The sequence below is a fragment of the Triticum aestivum genome, chromosome 2D (assembly GCF_018294505.1).
Source record: "Triticum aestivum cultivar Chinese Spring chromosome 2D, IWGSC CS RefSeq v2.1, whole genome shotgun sequence".
Classification (NCBI taxonomy): domain Eukaryota; kingdom Viridiplantae; phylum Streptophyta; class Magnoliopsida; order Poales; family Poaceae; genus Triticum; species Triticum aestivum.
The window spans coordinates 521,716,873-521,735,983 of record NC_057799.1 but is presented as its reverse complement, the minus strand read 5'-3'; positions in this window follow the sequence as shown (position 1 = coordinate 521,735,983).

Here is a 19,111-nt window from a genome sequence, read left to right as displayed (position 1 = left end):
GGCGACGGGCGGTGCTCCGAGGCGGCGGCGGAGCTACGGCGAGGTACGGCAGCGCGGGGCGGGCGCCTCGGGCCCGGATCAGCCCGGGGGCGGGTCCGATCTGGGCCGCGATGGGCCACCGCGGTGGGAGGCAGCACAGGGACAGGTGGCGCGGCGCGATAGGGCTCGAGCGGCGGCGGTGCTGACGTGGCATGCTCCGATTGGCCGAAACGCATGGTGGCTGGACATGTGTGGCACGGATGGACATGTCCGGCAGCGCGAGGAGGCAGATGACTAGGGTTTTGATGCGAATTTGGAAGGGGGAGGTGTTTATATAGGTAGAGGGAGCTAGGAGAGTCCAAATGAGGTGCGGTTTTCGCCCACACGATCATGATCCAACGACGGAGAGCATGGAGGGGATTTAGATGGGCTAGTGGGCTGTTGTGAAGGGGTGCTGGGCTGCAAAGAGAGAGGGGCTTTTACGGTTACCCGGTTAGCCATTGGGGCATCAAACGACCTCCAAATGGTATGAAATTTGACAGGCGGTCTACCGGTGATATACCAAGACCACTCGACAAATCTCGGCCCATTCCGAGAATGTTTTTCTCCCGCTCACGAAACAAGGTCTGAGAGGTGCAACGGGTGCATGTGAGAGTGTCGGATTCCGAAACGGACAACGGAGAGAGAGACCGAATGCATGTTTTGAAAAACATGATGATGCAAAGCACATGATGACATGGCAAAAATCAACACGCAAGCAGAAGACATGGCAACAACGGAGAATGACTGGAAGACACCTGGCGCATCGAACTCGGGGCGTTATAGAGTCGTCCCTTGCGGCCTCGCGCGAGGCCAGCGCCCGGGCCTTGGAGGAGGCCAGGAAGGCTGATCGCCGCCGCGAGGCCACCGAGGAGTGCGAACGAGAGCTCTAGGCCCTGAACGCCATCCTTGAGCAGCAGGTTGAGGCGCGCAAGGCTGTTTTGGCGTCAATGAGGGGAGCACCTTACGAAGAGAAGGAGATCTTGAAGCGAGAGGAAGCGCTGATGCTGGAGGCCTCAAAGCGCTGCCTTGAGCTTGAACGGTTGGAGACGATGGAGCGCCAGGTGGCCCAGGCTGAAGATGCCGTCAGTGTGCGCGAAGCCGTGATCCAGGAGGAGGTTGACCGTAGGGTGGCGAAGGCTCGTGTAGATCTTGCCAATACGCACGACCTGGAGCTGAAGCTGCTGAAGCCCGAAGCTGAGGGCAGAACCACAACCCTTAGGTCAAGGCTGAATGAAGCAGAGCAGCGCGGGAAGGCCATTGGGGCGGCCTTGATCTCCGTCCAAGCCGACTTGGCCTCCGCTCGTGCTGATCTGCTCTCGCTCTAGCAGCAGGTTGATGGCGTCGTGTCTCTGGTGGAGCAGAGCAGGGAGGAGGCGTGTCGTTGGCAGACACTGTAGCGCTAGCATGCCCCTATGCTTCAGGACCTCAGGGTGAGGGCCAACCGGGCGCTGGGCATCATCTACGAAGAGCGCGCCCCTCATCCCCATGTGGAAGACTATGCCAGCCATCTCCGCTTCTTTACCAACATCGTGACGCCCTTGGAGAACCGGGCCGTGAGGGCCGGTGAGCTTGTCGAGGAAAGAAGCTGAGACCTCCTCGGGCACGCGTTCTCCCATGTCTTCAGTCATCTCCAGAACATCGACCCCCATTTCGACTTTGATGCCGCCATCGCCCCAGTGCCCGGGGCTATCCGGGACAACCTGGTGCGCTGGGTGGATGATAACGTGGACGCTCTGGTCTAGGCCTTCGCCACTGAGGACGACGCGGTGGTGGTCATGGCGGACGAAGACTGTGCGGTTGATGATGGTGAGGACTACGCCAGCGACAGTGCCAGTAGCGCGTACGAGAGCGACCAGGGCGATGCTGCAAGCGACATGTCCGGTTGAGCCCGAGCTCCCTTGCTTGGACCTGCGCATAAATACTTGGACACAGCCTCGCGAGGCGTAAGAGCATTTTGGAGGGGGATCCCCTCGTGTACGTAAATTACTGTTCTGTTTTTTTACGCTAGATTCGAACGCTCCTTTGCAAACTCATGAACCCCTCAGCAGGGTCTGCTGTTGTGATTTACCTGGTCCTGGCAGCCTTGAACTAGTTTTGTTGTTGTCGATGCGCCTTGCTCCTGAGAGGGGCCCTCCGGGGGCTCACGAGGTTTAGATTCCCCGTGGGGCCTACTGGTCCGCCCGAGAGAGCCTCGCGAGGAGCGAGTGCCAGGATATGGCAGGGTTTGCGCGCAGTGGCCCTGCGGTGATTACGTTCTCGCCTGAGTGCGGTCGTTGTGCACATACCACGCCCAGCCCCCGCTCGCGAGGCGCTCACAAGGGAAGGGGTAGCAGGCGCAAACCTCGAGATAAAGCATGCAACCAAAACGCAGGAAATTTACTCGATCAAAAAAGACTCCCCCAACTTGACAACAAAAATGAGATTCCGAGTTGAACTCCAAAAGGCAGTAAATCGAGCTGTAGAAAAGGGGACAAAAGCGAATAGCCGCGTCCGGCACCTAGCTAGTCTTCTTTTCTTCCCACCAGCGCGGAGCGAAGTGCTTTCACTGACTGTGAGCATAGTCATTGGGGGACAGTGTCGATGGTTAGCGCGGAGCATGGTGCTTCCACTACGACGTGGGTGGGAGCCCCCGAGGCCCGAGGGCGGCACTCCGGAGACTCCGGGGTGTGTACAACCCCACTCATTATTTCATGAGAGTGTCACGAGCGGAGACCTTCACAGGCGCGAGCCTTCATATCGCCAGGTGAGGGCCCCGCCCTGTGCCACCCTCGACCACCGTTGGGGCGTCCGGAAACCAGGATGAGGCCAAGGGGCAAAGAGGACGCTGGCGGTCCCCTCGGTGACCGCACGCCCTCTGCCGGGGGCGAGGGCCTAGCTCTCCCCACCAGCGCTCCCCCCGGTACAGGACCTACCTCTGTGTAGCACCTTGCTCCGCGCGGCGCGGGCGAGGGCCTAGCTCCGGGCCTCTCCCATGCAGCCCCCAGAGCACCACTCCTGCCGCGGGCAGGGCCACTGCCATGGGGTCTCCGACTGCCACCGTAGCCTGGTCCTCCTGAAGTTCAGGGTTAGCTAAGCGTTCTCCTGAGATATCGGTTGTACCCAGCCGTCGTCGTCGCCGAAAGGGTCGATGAAGCCTCCGGGCGGCTCGTGGAAGGCCCACGCCTCGGGCTCTCCAACCGCCCATCCTAATCCGGGGAACGGATCGGGGTCTTCCCCCGTCATGTACTCCAAGTTCACCATGCAGGGCACGTAAGCGTCCGCGATCGCCTCGCCGGGACCACCACCCAGGTGCCCCGTGCCTCGAGCAGCCAGTCGCGGCGTTTGGCCCTGGTGGCCGCTGGGCGGCATCCCGGCGTGTCCTCACGGCGAGCTGCCAGCACTTGTCCCTCCTAGTGGCGGCGAGGTCAAAGTCAAGAACCCCAGGACGTTGGAGGGAAAGATAACCCGGTCCCGGAGGCTACTACCATATTGATGAAAACTTAAAGGCCGGTTCAAAATGAAGAATGCCGATTTAAAATCCGGTTCAAGGGAAATCTGTTCTCCCACAAAGCTCTGAAGCTCTCAAATCCGGTTTAAGAATTTCTGGTTCTAAAAGAATTAATCTCTCGCAAGTTCAAGTTTAAAGGCCGTCAGAAAATTTCCGGCTGAAAATGAAGATTCCGGTTTAAAATCCGGTTCAAGGGAAAGATGTCTCCCACAAAGCTTTGAAGCTCTCAATATCCGGTTTAACATCCGGTTCAAGAAGAAATATCTCTCGCAAAGTTCGAGTTCTCAGAAAAGTTAAAGGGACCAAAGAGAGTCTGTTGCAAAAGCACAACTCAAACATAGGTTCCCCCTTAGCACAGCTCAAAATATTGCTCGGGGGCTCTTTGCTTCTACAAGAACAAAGAGTTTAAAACCTTATAATAGGCTATAAAAGCCAGGCTTGGAAGCCTGGTGTATTCACCTAAAACCCCGATTTATCCTGCCTTTTTAAGTAAGCCACTCCACCCAGGTAAACCTGGTAAGACCCGTCGAACGTTTGACAAGTCAATCTTTTAAAGACCCTGAACTTGTCATAGTTAAAATGACGATTGGTTAATGTGAGGTCCATCTTATAAGGCTTTGTAAAATGGTTTAACTCAGTGGCCTGACAGCCCATGAAAAAAGCCTCGCCTTTTTGCATGTTTTCTTCTGAAATCTTTCTTTTAGCAGTTTATTTTGATGAGGTTTATGTTTATCCAGTGTTTATTAACCCAGCCTGGCTTTCGACTATAAGTCGTCAGCATGATTGTAAATCATCCGGTGTTTATTAACCCGGCCTGGCTTTCGACTATAAGTCGCCAGTATGATGATAAATTATCCGGTGTTTATTAACCCGGCCTGGCTTGGGACTATAAGCCACTAGCATATATTTGGATTGCGCCATTGGAATACAGCGCTCATAAATCATTGGATTATATTATTCAAATCTTCAAATAGCCAACATGGCTGGATTTTATTATGGTTATCAATAACCAGTATTATGATTAAGGTTTTCAAAGTCGCTTTAGCGCAATGGCTATTATATTATCAATGGATATGATCTATTCTACAATTGAAGGAATAGTCCCGAGTCGCTGCAGGCTTACGACCCGGCACTTGGGGGCTACATTATTCAAGTTGAGATTACATCAAATATGCAAGTCTCATGTCGCTGCAAGCATGCACCATGACACTTGGGGGCTAATGCAAAGTCATTTTTTGCTCACCTTATTGAAGCCCCGACTCATCACAGTGTAATGAGTCGGCCCTTGGGGGCTACCAATTGCTTCTGTCAAAAAATTTAAGGTACACAAGCTTTAATCCATTATATTGAAAGGTTTATTGCTCAGTTGGTAAAGCACAAAGCTCTTAACCTTGTGGACGTGGGTTCAAGCCCCATGATGGGGGTTACATCATATGATGTTAATTTCAATGAAGTATATATAAAGTCCCAGCTCAATATTATCTTACTGAACCGGCCCTTGGGGGCTACACGTTGCTGTTCAAATATACATGATCATATTTATAAAGTCCCTGCTCATTATTGTATAATGACCCGGCCCTTGGGGGCTACACTGGTTGATGTTTTTTGAGCATCAAGCAATTTCAAGTACCAGGTTGCTGCAAGCATGACAAACCGACCCTTGGGGGCTACATTAGTTGCAGTTTTTATGAGTATAAGGCAATTACAAGTCCCAGGTTGCTGCAAGCATAACAACCCAGCACTTGGGGGCTACAGGTAATATGCATATAAAGGAGTAACATCTGCAAATTCTTAGTTTTGGGCAAATCAGGAAGATTAATTGTGTGACCCAGTGTTGGCAACAATCATAACCCAGCATCTATAAACGGTCATGACCCGGGATCATCAGTTTTTATAACCCGGTAAGTTTGGCAATGATAAACCGGCAAGTTCTACATTTCCAAACCGGCTGATATGAGTTGAATATTTGAAGACCAATATTTTTGTCAAATCAGAGCATTAAAGGCCGATTCAAATGGATTCTTTATTTACAAAATATCTTCTGCAAGCAAATTGATTATGAAGCTCATCTATTGACTCGGATTTTTGAGAAGGAAGAAATGACAAGGACTTAAGGATGATCAAGCGTCGGTTTATAAGAATATTTAAACCGGAGCACAACCCGCCAAATTTGTTCTTGTGTTTATGTTGCAGATTAGTTTAACATGGATATCCAAATTAAACTGGGGGCTAATGTCGGGCATATACCCCGCGGCGTAACCCGGCCAGGAGTATAACCCGGCCGGTCTTGGCGACTCACTAATGACCTGCCCTGACTGGACGACTCACTAAGTGACCCGCCCGAGCCTCGCGACTCATGGGTGACCCGGCGAGCGGGTCAGAGGAACGACAAGACCCGGTGGCCCAGAAGGCGGTTTATGGAAGGCCGGCTCATGTTACGGTGGGCCGGTTTAAGAGGAAAGCATAAGGAATATTCCCTTACCAAGGAAGCAAGACTAGGACTCCACTTGTAATAGAGTAATCCTAATCCTACTAGGACTAGTCATGTAACCCGCCCCTTCAACTTATATAAGGAGGGGCAGGGCTCCCCAAAGAGAGGGAAGCAAGAAGCAATACTCTCTAGGGCTAGACACAACTAGAGGAGAGCCGGCTTATACGGCGACTCCCTCACGATCATAATGAGACCTAGCCACAAACAGCATGTAGGGCTATTCCGGATGATGTTTCCCGGGGCCCGAAGCTGTCTAAATCCTTGTCTTGTGTTGCGTATCTCGATTCCGACCAACCCCTCTCAAGCTACCACATAGATGCGTTGGCCTCACGACTAAGTCCTCACACTAGGACATCTGCCGTGACAATTCCACGACACCAGGGCATGTGTTGATGTTGTCGGATCCTCCTGACGCCCCAAGGGGCGGACGAGCTCGCCGGGACCTTGCGCGTGCTTCCACCACAACCTGGGGTGTGGCCAAGGAGCAGAAGGGCAGTGTACCCCTGCAGGCGGCGTCTAGCAGTTCTGCAACTCGTTCCAGCAGTACGTCGTGGCCACTCTCCGCCAACATGCACCGCAGCAGCTCTCATGCTACGATGAGCGGGGCTCTCATGTTCGCCTGCTCCCGTCGGGTGTGTGGTGTCATTGCCGTAGCGTAACCTGAGGATCGCGCGGTCGCGCGCGTGCGCCGTGGCGCGAGGGTGGTGGGCGTCGGCCCGCGCCGCCCACGCCCAGGGGTGTTGGGCGGCGCGCGGGCCGCCTGGAGCGCGGAGTTGAGGTCTTCTTGAGCGGACGGTGGCGCCCGGGCAGGCCAGGCAGACCTGTGGTCGGCATGGGCCCTCGAATCGTCAAACATCGAAACCGCGGGGCGGCGGGAGGTCGATCGATGGAGAAGAAAGCTTCAGCACACCCCTACCTGGTGCGCCAAATGTCGGATTCTGGGTTCCGGCAAACCCTTGTGAGGTTCAAACACTGGGGTGCGCACGAAGGATTCCCTCTCCCTAGCTCGCCCGCTCAATGATCTCACGGCATAGCTCGACGAACACAGAGATTTATACTAGTTCAGGCCACCGTTGTGGTGTAATACCCTAGTCAAGCGTGGTGGTGGTGGATTGCCTTGAGGGCTAAGGATGAACTAGTACAGTGGATGAACAACCTCAGGAGGAGAGGTGTTCTTGGGCTCTATGACCTGGCAAGTGCGAGGATGATCTAAATGTGACCCCCCCCCCTTCTATGGTGGTGGCTAGTCCTATTTATAGAGGCCCCGGTCCTCTTCCCAAATGTTAGGCGGGAAGGGATCCCACAACGGCCAATTTCGAAGGGAGACAACTAGTAAAAGCTATCCTGACAAAAGGTGGTCTTCGCCTGCCAAAGGCTCTGGTGGTGACGCTGACGTGGGCTCCGTGATGACCTTCGTCCTGCCGTCCTGCTGGTCTTGGTCTCGTTGCACCGATATGGAAACCTTTGTCTGATGCCTCAGGACTCCTCGCCTGTGCCTGCCTCTTTAGCACCAAAAAGGAAACTGGTACACTGCGCCCACTGGCACCCGCCTGGCCTTGGTCGTCATGGCTCACGTCATACGAACCTTGCAAGGTACCCCTTGCATAATATATCCGCTCCTCAGGAGCCAGCCTAGCGAGGCCGCCCCCAGGGAGGTCTTGGTGTCGTCCGCCTCGCGAGGCTTGGACCCTCACGAGGGTTGATGTCTACTATGCAACCTTCTGCTTGTAGACGTTGTTGGGCCTCCAAGTGCAGAGGTTTGTAGGACAGTAGCCAATTTCCCTCAAGTGGATGACCTAAGGTTTATCAATCCTTGGGAGGTGTAGGATGAAGATGGTCTCTCTCAAACAACCCTGCAACCAAATAACAAAGTGTCTCTTGTGTCCCCAACACACCCAATACAATGGTAAATTGTATAGGTGCACTAGTTCGGTGAAGAGATGGTGATATAAGTGCAGTATGGATGATAGATTTGAGTATTTGTAATCTGAAAATATAAAAACAGCAAGGTAACAAGTGGTAAAAGTGAGTGCAAATGGTATTGCAATGCTAGGACACAAGGCCTAGGGTTCATACTTTCACTAGTGCAAGTTCTCTCAACAATAATAACATAACTGGATCATATAACTATCCCTCAACATGCAACAAAGAGTCACTCCAAAGTCACTAATAGCGGGGAACAAACGAAGAGATTATTGTAGGGTACAAAACCACCTCAAAGTTATTCTTTCTGATTGATCTATTCAAGAGTCTGTAGTAAAATAACACGAAGCTATTCTTTTCGTTCGATCTATCCTAGAGTTCGTACTATATTAACACCTTAAGACACAAATAAACCAAAACCCTAATGTCACCTAGATACTCCAATGTCACCTCAAGTATCCGTGGGTATGATTATACGATATGCATCACACAATCTCAGATTCATCTATTCAACCAACACAAAGAACTTCAAAGAGTGCCCCAAAGTTTCTACCGGATAGTCAAGACGAAAATGTGTGCCAACCCCTATGCATAAGTTCACATGGTCACTGAACCCGCAACTTGATCACCAAAACATACAATAAGTGGATCACGTGAATATCCCATTATCACCACAGATATGCACATGCAAGACATACATCAAGTGTTCTCAAATCCATAAAGACTCAATCCGATAAGATAACTTCAAAGGGAAAACTCAATCCATTACAAGAGAGCGGAGGGGGAGAAACATCATAAGATCCAACTATAATAGCAAAGCTCACGATACATCAAGATCGTGCCAAATCAAGACACGAGAGAGAGAGAGAGAGAGAGATCTAACACATAGCTACTGGTACATACCCTCAGCCCCGAGGGTGAACTACTCCCGCCTCGTCATCGAGAGCGCCGAGATGATGAAGATGGCCACCGGTGATGGCTCCCCCCTCCGGCAGGGTGCCGGAACAGGGTCCCGATTGGTTTTTGGTGGCTCTGGAGGTTTTCGGCGGCGTAACTCCCGATCTAGGTTATGTTCTGGAAGTTTGGGGATATATAAGAGGTGTTGGCGTCGGGAACAAGTCAGGGGGGGTCCACGAGGCGGCCACGAGGTAGGGGGCGCGCCTAGGGGGTAGGGCGCGCCCCCACCCTCGTGGTGGCCTCGGGACTCTTCTGCTCCATCTCCGATGCTCCGTGGGCTTCTTTTGGTCCAAAAACAATCTCCTTGAAATTTCAGGTCAATTGGACTCCGTTTGGTATTCCTTTTCTGCGATACTCCAAAACAAGGAAAAACAGAAACTGGCACTGGGCTCTAGGTTAATAGGTTAGTCCCAAAAATCATATAAAATAGCATATAAATGCATATAAAACATCCTAGATGGATAATATAATAGCATGTACACTTCATTAATTATAGATATGTTGGAGACGTATCAGCATCCCCAAGCTTAATTCCTGCTCGTCCTCGAGTAGGTAAATGATAAAAGAAATAATTTATGAATTGTGAATGCTAGCAGTTGCACACGTTCGATCAATGATAATTTGAATCACCTTTTCTAGCATCATTATATGTCATAACAGTAGCTCATCTCATAAAACTTCTCATGATCAAGTAACAAGCTATTCACATGTTAAAGCAGATACCATAAACTTTCTTGAAAACTAACAAACTACGTTCTCAGTCATCAAACAATTGCAATTCATCTTATTTTCAAGAAGGGTCTATGTAAGAGCTTTGATTTAGAATAAATAGCATCCATCGAACACAGAGAAAGATAGGTGCTTAATGTTTCTCCTACCAACTTACTTATCATATAGATAATTGTCAACAATAATAATTCATGATCAAATATATTTGAATTTCCATATATGCTTCGATGTTTCCCCATCACATGATGCTTGCCAACTAAAAAGTAGGTTGGAATGAGAAGGAATACTACTGACTCTTGCATAAAAGTAAAAGATAGGCCCTTCGCAGAGGGAAGCAGGGATTTGCAGGGGTGCCAGAGATCGAAGCTTTAAAATGGAGATAAAAATAATTTTGAGAGGTATGCTTTCATTGTCAACATAACAACCAAGAGTTCCCAATATCTTCCATACTAGATACATTATAGGTGGTTCCCAAACAGAAAGGTAAAGATTTTACTCCCCCTCCACCAACAATCACACTCCACGGCTTGTCCGAAACAACGGGTGCCGTCCAACTATCAACAATCCTGGGGGAGTTTTGTTTAAATTATTTGCGATTTTGTTTTTGATCTTTTGATCATAGGACTGGGCATCCAAGTTACCAGCCATTTTCTCGTGAATGATGAGCGGAGTCCACTCATCATGAGAATAACCCACATAGCATGGAAGATACTGACAGCCCCTAGTCGCTACAAAAGCGATTCGGGAATACAAAACAGATTATTATTTGAAGATTTAGTGTTTGGCAAATGCAAATTTACTTGGAACGGCAGGTAAATACCGCATATAAGTAGATATGGTGGACACTCATGGAAGAAACTTGGTTCAAGATTTTGGATGCACAAGCAGTATTCCCGCATAGTACAGATATTTTGGCTAGCAAAGGATTCTAAATAGCAAGCACCACATGTTAGAGGATCCAGAACAATATAACTTCTATACAAATATACCCAAGCATAACTCATTACATTGTCTTGCTTGTCCAACTTCAACTAATTTGCTCAGGTTTGAAAATAATTAATGGGGCTCACAATCATAGAAGATGTCCAAGATAGTATATTTATATGTGAAATCTCTCTTCCTTCAATATTCTTTCATGAATTATTCAAGTGACCAATACAATGTTTGCTAACCTTCAATAAATTTACCACCTCTACTTCTTATATGTGAAGTCATTATTCCCCATGGGATAAGCATACGAAACATATATAATTTCAGATTTATGATATTCAAATCGTTCAACCATTTACTCATAGGATATAAGTGAAGCATACGAGTAAATGACAAACTACTCCAAAAAGATATAAGTGAAGATCAATGAGTAGTTAAATAATTATGTAGCTATGTGAAGACTCTCTCTCATTTAAGAGTTTCATATCTAATGTATTTTATTCAAGCAGGAAGCAAAGCAAAATAAAATGACATTTCAAGGATAGCACAACTCATGTGAAGAAGCAAAAACTTAGGCTCAACCGAGGCTAACCGATAATTGTTGATGAAGAAAGGTGGGATGCCAACCGGGGCATCCCCAAGCTTAGATGCTTGAGACTTCTTGAAATATTATCTTGGTGTGCCTTGGGCATCCTCAAGATTGAGCTTTTGTGTCTCCTTAATTACTCTCATATCATGGTTTCCTAAATCTCGAAAGCTTCATCCACACCAAACTCAGCAAGAACTCGTGAGATAAGTTAGTGTAAACCAATTCAAAAACCTTATCATTTTCTGCTGTAACAAATCACTAAAATTATTATTCAACATTGCATACTAAATTCCTCTGCATATTTAATACTCCTATCCTCAAATAGAATCATTAAGCAAGCAAACATATGCAAACAATGCAAACATAACAGCAATCTGCCAAAACAGTACAGTCTGTAAAGAATGCAAGAGTATCAATACTTCCCTAACTCCAAACATTATGAAATTCTACCAAACTGTAGAAAATTTATCAGAGCTTATTATGCAAAAAGTTTCAACATTTTATCATATTCTGGCTTTTCTAGAGAATTTTTTGCAACAGCGATAAACTTTCTGTTTTGGAACAGCAACATGTATACTTGCAAAATAAGCATGGTAAAGGCTATCCTTGACATTTTTATTGAAAATAGAGATGCAAAATATTATTCTAAATAACAGCAAGAAAATACTAACAAAAGAAAATGACGCTCCAAGCAAAACACATATCATGTGGTGAATAAAAATATAGCTCCGGGTAAAGTTACCTATGAACGAAGACGAGAGAGGGGATGCCATCCGGGGCATCCCCAAGCCTAGGATCTTGCCACTCCTTATTCCATAGTCCGTCAAATCTTTACCCAAAACTTGAAAACTTCACAACACAAAACTCAACAGAAAACTCGTAATCTCCGTTAGTATAAGAAAATAAATCACCACTTTTGGTACTGTTGTGAACTCATTCTAAATTCATATTGGTGTAATATCTACTGTATTCCAACTTCTCTATGGTTCATACCCTCCGATACTACTCATAGATTCACCAAAACAAGCAAACAACACATAGAAAACAGAATCTGTAAAAAAACAGAATAGTCTGTAGTAATCTGTAACTCTCGAATACTTCTGTAACACCAAAAATCCTACCAAATTAGGAAAACCTGAGCAATTTGTGTAACAATCTAGAGCAAAAAGAAACAGATCAAAAGCAGGTTTCTCTGAATTGTCAAAACTAATTTACTGATACGATGGTCCTCGGAACTCCGTGGAGACATACGATCCTGGTCATATATATCTTGGCCAACTTCGCACTTGTATATGTGATTTTCACTGGGATAAAGTGAGCCACTTTGGTCAAACGATCCACTACTACCCAGATAGAATTATATCCCAATCGGGTCCTGGGTAATCCGGTGATGAAATCCATGCCAAGCTTGTCCCACTTCCATTCGGGTATCAGCATAGGCTGCAGTAATCCTGCTGGTTTCTGATGTTCTGCCTTCCCTCTCTGACACACATCACATACGGCTACATACTCAGCAATATCCTTCTTCATTCCTGTCCACCAGAAACGCTCTTTCAAATCCAAATACATCTTGGTGTTTCCAGGGTGTATCGAGTATGGAGAGGCATGGGCTTCCTGTAGTATCAACTTCCTGATCTCTGCATTATTGGGTACATAAACTCGGTCTTCAAACCATAAGGTGTCGTGCGCATCCTCACGAAAACCTTTGGCTTTTCCTTTGCTCATCCTCTCCTTTATCTCGGCAATCTCTTTGTCATCCTTCTGAGCTTCTCGAATTTTTCCCAATAATGTTGACTGAACTTCCAATGTTGCGACAAAACCTCTAGGGACTATCTCCAAACGAAGCTCCCTGAGATCTTCAGCTAACTCCTTTGGCAATCCTCCGCTTACGAGGGTATTGGCATAACTCTTCCGGCTCAAAGCGTCTGCTACGACATTGGCCTTGCCTGGATGATAGTGCAGCTTCTTGTCATAATCCTTTATAAGCTCCAACCATCTCCTTTGCCTGAGATTCAGCTCCTTCTGTGTGAAAATGTACTTCAAACTCTTATGATCCGTGTACACATCACAATGGTTTCCAATAAGAAAATGCCTCCAGGTCTTGAGTGCATGCACTACGGCTCCTAACTCCAAATCATGCGTGGCATATTTCAACTCGTGCGGTCATAGTTGACGTGAGGCATATGAAACAACTCTTCCATCTTGCATAAGTACACCTCCAAGACCTAAGCGAGATGCGTCGCAATACACTTGGAAATCCTTGCGTATATCAGGCAGAATCAGCACTGGGGCTGTAACCAAACGTTTCTTCAACTCCTGCAAACTTGCCTCACATTCATCTGTCCATTTGAACTTGGTGTCCTTCTTCAACAACTCCGTCATAGGCTTCGCAATCTTAGAAAAATTCTCAATGAATCTCCGATAATATCCCGCGAGTCCAAGAAAACTGCGGATCACTCCTACTGAGGTGGGTGCCAACCACTCAGTGACTGACTGAACCTTCGTAGGGTCTACTGCTATACCTTCTCCTGATATAACATGTCCAAGGAATCCAACTTCCTTCAACCAAAACTCACATTTGCTGAACTTGGCATACAACTGATGTTCTCTGAGCTTCTCGAGAACCAAACGTAAATGCTCCTTGTGTTCCTCTTCATTCTTCGAGTATACCAAAATATCATCAATGAATACCACAACAAACTTATCCAAGAACTCCATGAACACCTTATTCATCATACTCATAAAATAGGGAGGGGCGTTAGTCAATCCAAATGACATAACCATGTACTCATATAGCCCGTACCATGTGGTGAAGGTTGTCTTAGGTATATCCTGTTCTCGGATCTTCAGCTGGTGGTATTGTGATCGCAGATTGATCTTGGAGAATACTTTAGCTCCTTGCAGTTGGTCAAACAAATCATTGATCATCGGCAGTGGGTACTTGTTCTTGATCGCCACTTCATTCAATGCACAATAATGAACAACCATTCTCAATGATCCATCCTTCTTCTCAACCAAAAGCACTGGGGCTCTCCACGGTGACGAACTTTGTCGAATGTAGCCTTTATCCAATAACTCCTTAATCTACTTCTTAATCTCCTCCAGATCATTTGTGGGCATTCGGTATGGTCTCTTCGATATTGGTCCGGTGCCTGGCAACAGCTCTATCAAAAACTCAATGTCTCGATCCGGCGGCATGCCTGGTAGCTCCTCTGGGAATACATCAGGGTAATCCTTCACTACAGGCACTTCCTCCTGAACAACTCCCGTGAGAGAATTTACTTGGGTCCTCCTCGTCGCATGCCTGGATACATACTTGATCCTTTTTCCCTCCGGGGTGGTGAGCAGAATTGACCTACTAGCACAGTCAATGTTTCCTCCATACTTCGATAGCCAATCCATGCCTAGTATCACATCCAATCCTTGTGACTCCAAAATTGTTAGGTCTGAAGGGAAAACATGGCTACCAATGGTTAAGGGTATCCGGTCGCACCATTGGCTGGCCATATACTCTGCTCCTGGTGAGCTTACTAGCATGGGTGACCTAAGGGCTAAGGTGGGTAACTTAAACTTGTGCACAAAACCCCTTGAAATGTATGAAGACGATGCACCAGTATCAAAAAGAACGAGAGTGGTAAATGACTTAACCAAAAACTTACCGATAACTGCATCTGGTTGCTCTTCAACCTCTTCCATGTTCACGTGGTTCACCTGTCCCCTGTTGATAGGGTTAGGCTTCTTCCCAGAGCTTCCATTGCCATTACCATTCTTTGGCTCAGGGCGCTCATTGGCATAGTGTCCAGTCTTCCCGCACTTGAAACAAGTAATGTGACTTTGGTCCTTCTTGGCAGGTGTGGTTGGGTTAGAGCGGTTCTGATTACTGCCTGCTCCATTCCCATTTCCATTCTTGGGGCCACTATGGTTATGTGAACTTCCTCCATTGTGGGTATGGCCTCCATGGTTATGGGTATATCCTCCCGGGTTCGGGGTAAAACGAGGCTTCTGCTGAGCTCCTGAATTGTACTTCCCTTGTCCGTGCTTCCTTTTGCAGCTCTCAATCTGCTGCTGCTTCCCTTCAATCATAAGAGCCTTGTCTACCAACTCCTGGTAGTTGTTAAGTGTTGCTACCATTAACTGCATACTCATCTCATCATTCAGCCCTTCCATAAACTTCTCCTGCTTCACGGCATCTGTGGCCACATCATCTAGGGCATAGCGAGCTAACTTGCTGAACTCATCCACGTACTGCCCCACACTACGATTTCCTTGGCGCAAGTTGCAAAACTCACGCTTCTTCATGCTCATAGCTCCAGTTGAGACATGTGCAGTGTGGAATGCTTGCTGAAACTGATCCCAAGTGATATTGGCTATAGGGAAAGTGGTTGTGTAATTCTCCCACCATGAGGCTGCGGGTCCATTCAATTGATATGCGGCAAAACGCACCTTCTCAGCATCTGTGCAACCTGCGGTGGTCAACTCTCTTCCAATCCTGCATAGCCAGTCATCAGCAACTATTGGCTTGGTGCTACTGGAAAACACCGGCGGCTGCAACCTCAGAAAACGGGCTAAGTTGTCAACTGGAGGTGTTGGCGGTGGGTTGTTGTTGTTGTTGTTGTTTTTGTTGCCTTGGTTCTGGACTAGTTGATGTATCAACACTACAAAAAAAGACACATCCGTGACATTTTGGGCCGCACGAAAAAAATTTCTGTCATACATATGACACTTCTATGATGATAATTGCGACAAAACCCAGTATCATCATAGATGTGGTGGGCTCCTACTTCTATGACAAAAAATCATGACAGAAAATGGGCTTTTCGTCCTGGGCGGGCCGGAGACGTAGCTGCATGACATTCTTTGGGCCGTCCATGACGGAAAAAACCATGGTAGAAGCGAGGGCGAGGAAAATTTCAGGGAGTTCCCGGTTACGGTGGGAGGTCGGGGGCCGAGCGATGCGCGTTTCTCTCGTACACGTACGCGCGTGTATGCGAGGCGTTGGCTCTAACTGAACCCGAGCGAGGCGTTGGGATCTAACTGAACCCGAGCGATTGCACTGCAGGCTACGCGTTACTGAACCCGAGTGATCGATCGATGGCTGTTAACTGAACCCGATCGAGCGATTCCTTTGCTACTGCTGCTAACTGAAGCCGATCGATTGGATGAACAGTGAGCGTTGCGGGGGGGAGGGGGTTTGGATGAACAGTGAGCGGTGGCGTTGCCTCTGGATGAACAAGGCCCCGTGGGGTGGAGGGCTAGATGAACAGTAGACGGTGGAGGGGTGCCCGTGGAGGGGTGGTTGAACAGGACCCCGTGGTGTGGAGGGCTGGATGAACAGTAGATGGTGGAGGGGTGCCCGTGGAGGGGTGGTTGAAAAGTAGCCGGTGGAGTAGCGCGCGGTGGAGGCTGGATGAACAGGAGCCCGTGGAGGCTGGAGGAGGTCGACGGTGGAGATGAACAGTATCCCGTGGAGTCCCGTTTTGCGGTACGCCATACCCCTCCCGATGAACAGGACCCCCGTTTCGACCGTAGCGCTCCAACACAAGTCCGTTTCGTCCGTTTTGCGGTACGCCACACCCCTCCCGATCAACAGGACCCTCGTTTCGAACGTAGGAGGTCCGTTTCGTCCGTTTTGTGGTACGCCACACCCCTCCCGATCAACAGGACCCCCGTTTCGACCGTTGGAGGTCCGTTTCCTCCGTTTTGCGGTACGCCACACCCCTCCTGATCAACAGGACCCCATTCCGAACGTAGGAGGTCCGTTTCCTCCGTTGTGCGGTACGCCGGGCCTCGTTTCCATCGCCTGTTCCGTCCAAGCCCTCCCGATGAACACGACCACGCATTCCGTTTCGACCCAGCCGGTTGGCTCCCACGCGTTCCGTTGCCTCCCGATGAACACGACGCATTCCGTTGCCTCCCCATGAACACGACGCATTCCGTTGCCTCCCCATGAACACGACGACGACGCTGTTTCTCCGTTCCGACCCAGCCATGTACACGAGCCCTCGCCGTACGTATGCACGAGTAGGCGTTCGAGACCCCGCCCATATGTACACATACGTGGCCATATTTTCTTTCTTGCACCCTAGCCGCTATACGTATGTGTACATGCTACGTGCGCGCCTCTACTACGACACGTGCGCGCCTCTACATCGACCAGTATGTACGTACACATTCGCGACCAGAATGACAACGCTACATACGCTTTGACCAGGTGGGTCCCAACTGTCAGGCACTTCCTTGCCTGCGAAGAGGTAGCTGGTGGGTCCCAGCAGTCAGGGGGCGAATCGTTTTGTTTTTTGGCCCGGACGCACTTCCTTGCGTGCGAAGATGTAGCTGGTGGGTCCCAGCAGTCAGGGGGAAATGTTTTTTTCACAAAATACGGTGGCCCGTCCGATGGGTCCCCGCTGTCAGGTGGAGGAATAATTATTTTGCGCGTAATAACGAGGCACTTCCTTGTTGCGGCCGTGGACCCAGCTGTCAGCCTCTCCACGTACAGTCCACGTCCGATGGAAGCCGTTCCTTGACCATGTTGACCACGCCGCGTTTAGAGCACCAGGGCGGTGGACGATGGCGAGGCATAGTAAGGGGACGATGCGGAACCGGGGAAGACGCGGCAGTGGATGCCCACGCGTAGACGAGTATGAGGGTTCGCCGTTTAGCTGCGGTGTGAGGCTGCCATCGCCGCAGAATAACAGGGGGTGTGGGTGCGTAGAGGGATGGCCTGGCCAGCTGTGGGAGTAGTAGGGGGCGGTGAGGCCTCCGCGGCATCACAGCCGGCCACGGGCGGCAGGAGCAGGCAGCACGACCGGCGCTGCTTTGGGCAGCTGGAGCAAGAAGACCAGAGGTTGAAGAAGCACTACGGCCGTTGGATGGACATCGTACGGTCACTGGAGCTAGAATCATTCATATATTGACTAAAGTTGACAAAGGCCTCCGTCCCAGTCAACTTAGTAGGCCCACAAGTCAGCCTCCCACCAAGGTGGGTCCCAGCTAGCAGGGGGTATTAATTTTTTGTGTGTAATAAGGAGGCACTTCCGGTGGGTCCGAGCTGACAGCGGGGGGAACGTTTTTTCGCGAAATACGGTGGCCCGTCCTGTGGGTCCCAGCAGTCAGGGGGAAACATTTTTTCGTGAAATACTGGTGGCCCGTCCGGTGGGTCCCTGCTGTCAGGTGGAGGAATAATTATTTTCCGCGTAATAAGGAGGCACTTCCTTGCGGCTGCCGTGGACCCAGCTCTCAGCCTCTCCACGTACAGTACTCTTCCGATGGAAGTCGGTCGTTGACCACATTGACCACGCCGCGCCGAGAGCACCACGGCGGTGGACGATGGCGAGGCCTAGGAAGGGGATGAGGCGGAGCCGGGGAAGACGCGGCAGTGGAAGCCCGTGCGGAGAGGAGTACGAGGGTTCACCGGTTCGGCTGCGGTGTGAGGCTGCCGTCGCCGCAGAATAACAGGGGGTGTGGGTGAGTAGAGGGATGCCCTGTCCAGCGGTGGGAGTAGTAGGGGCGCTGAGGCCTGCGCGGTAGCACAGCCGGCCACGGGAGGCGGGAGCAGGCGGTCCCGTCGGCGCTGCTTTGGCGGCTGGAGCAAGAAGATCAGAGATTGAAGAAACACGACGGCCGTTGGATTGACATCCAACAGTTATGTCTGCTAGAATCGTTTGTTGACGTGTTAAATAACTAAAAAAATCTTGCATATGCGTCAACTAAACAGGCGCACAAGTCAGACCACTCCCTCTTTTTTTAATAATTTATATATAGCTGATGGCAACTTCTTATGCAATTTATTGCAATCATTTTTTTGGTTGGCCAGGGCCAATTTCGCATATTTCTGTGGGTTCCAAACTATTTTTAATACCGAAATGTCGAGCTAGATTTAAAGTACTTTGAAGATATATTTAAATTAGGTTAATGCCAAGTGAAATAAGAATCTGAAAATGTGAAAAAAATTCAGAAATTATAAAGTAATTGCCAATATGTCATC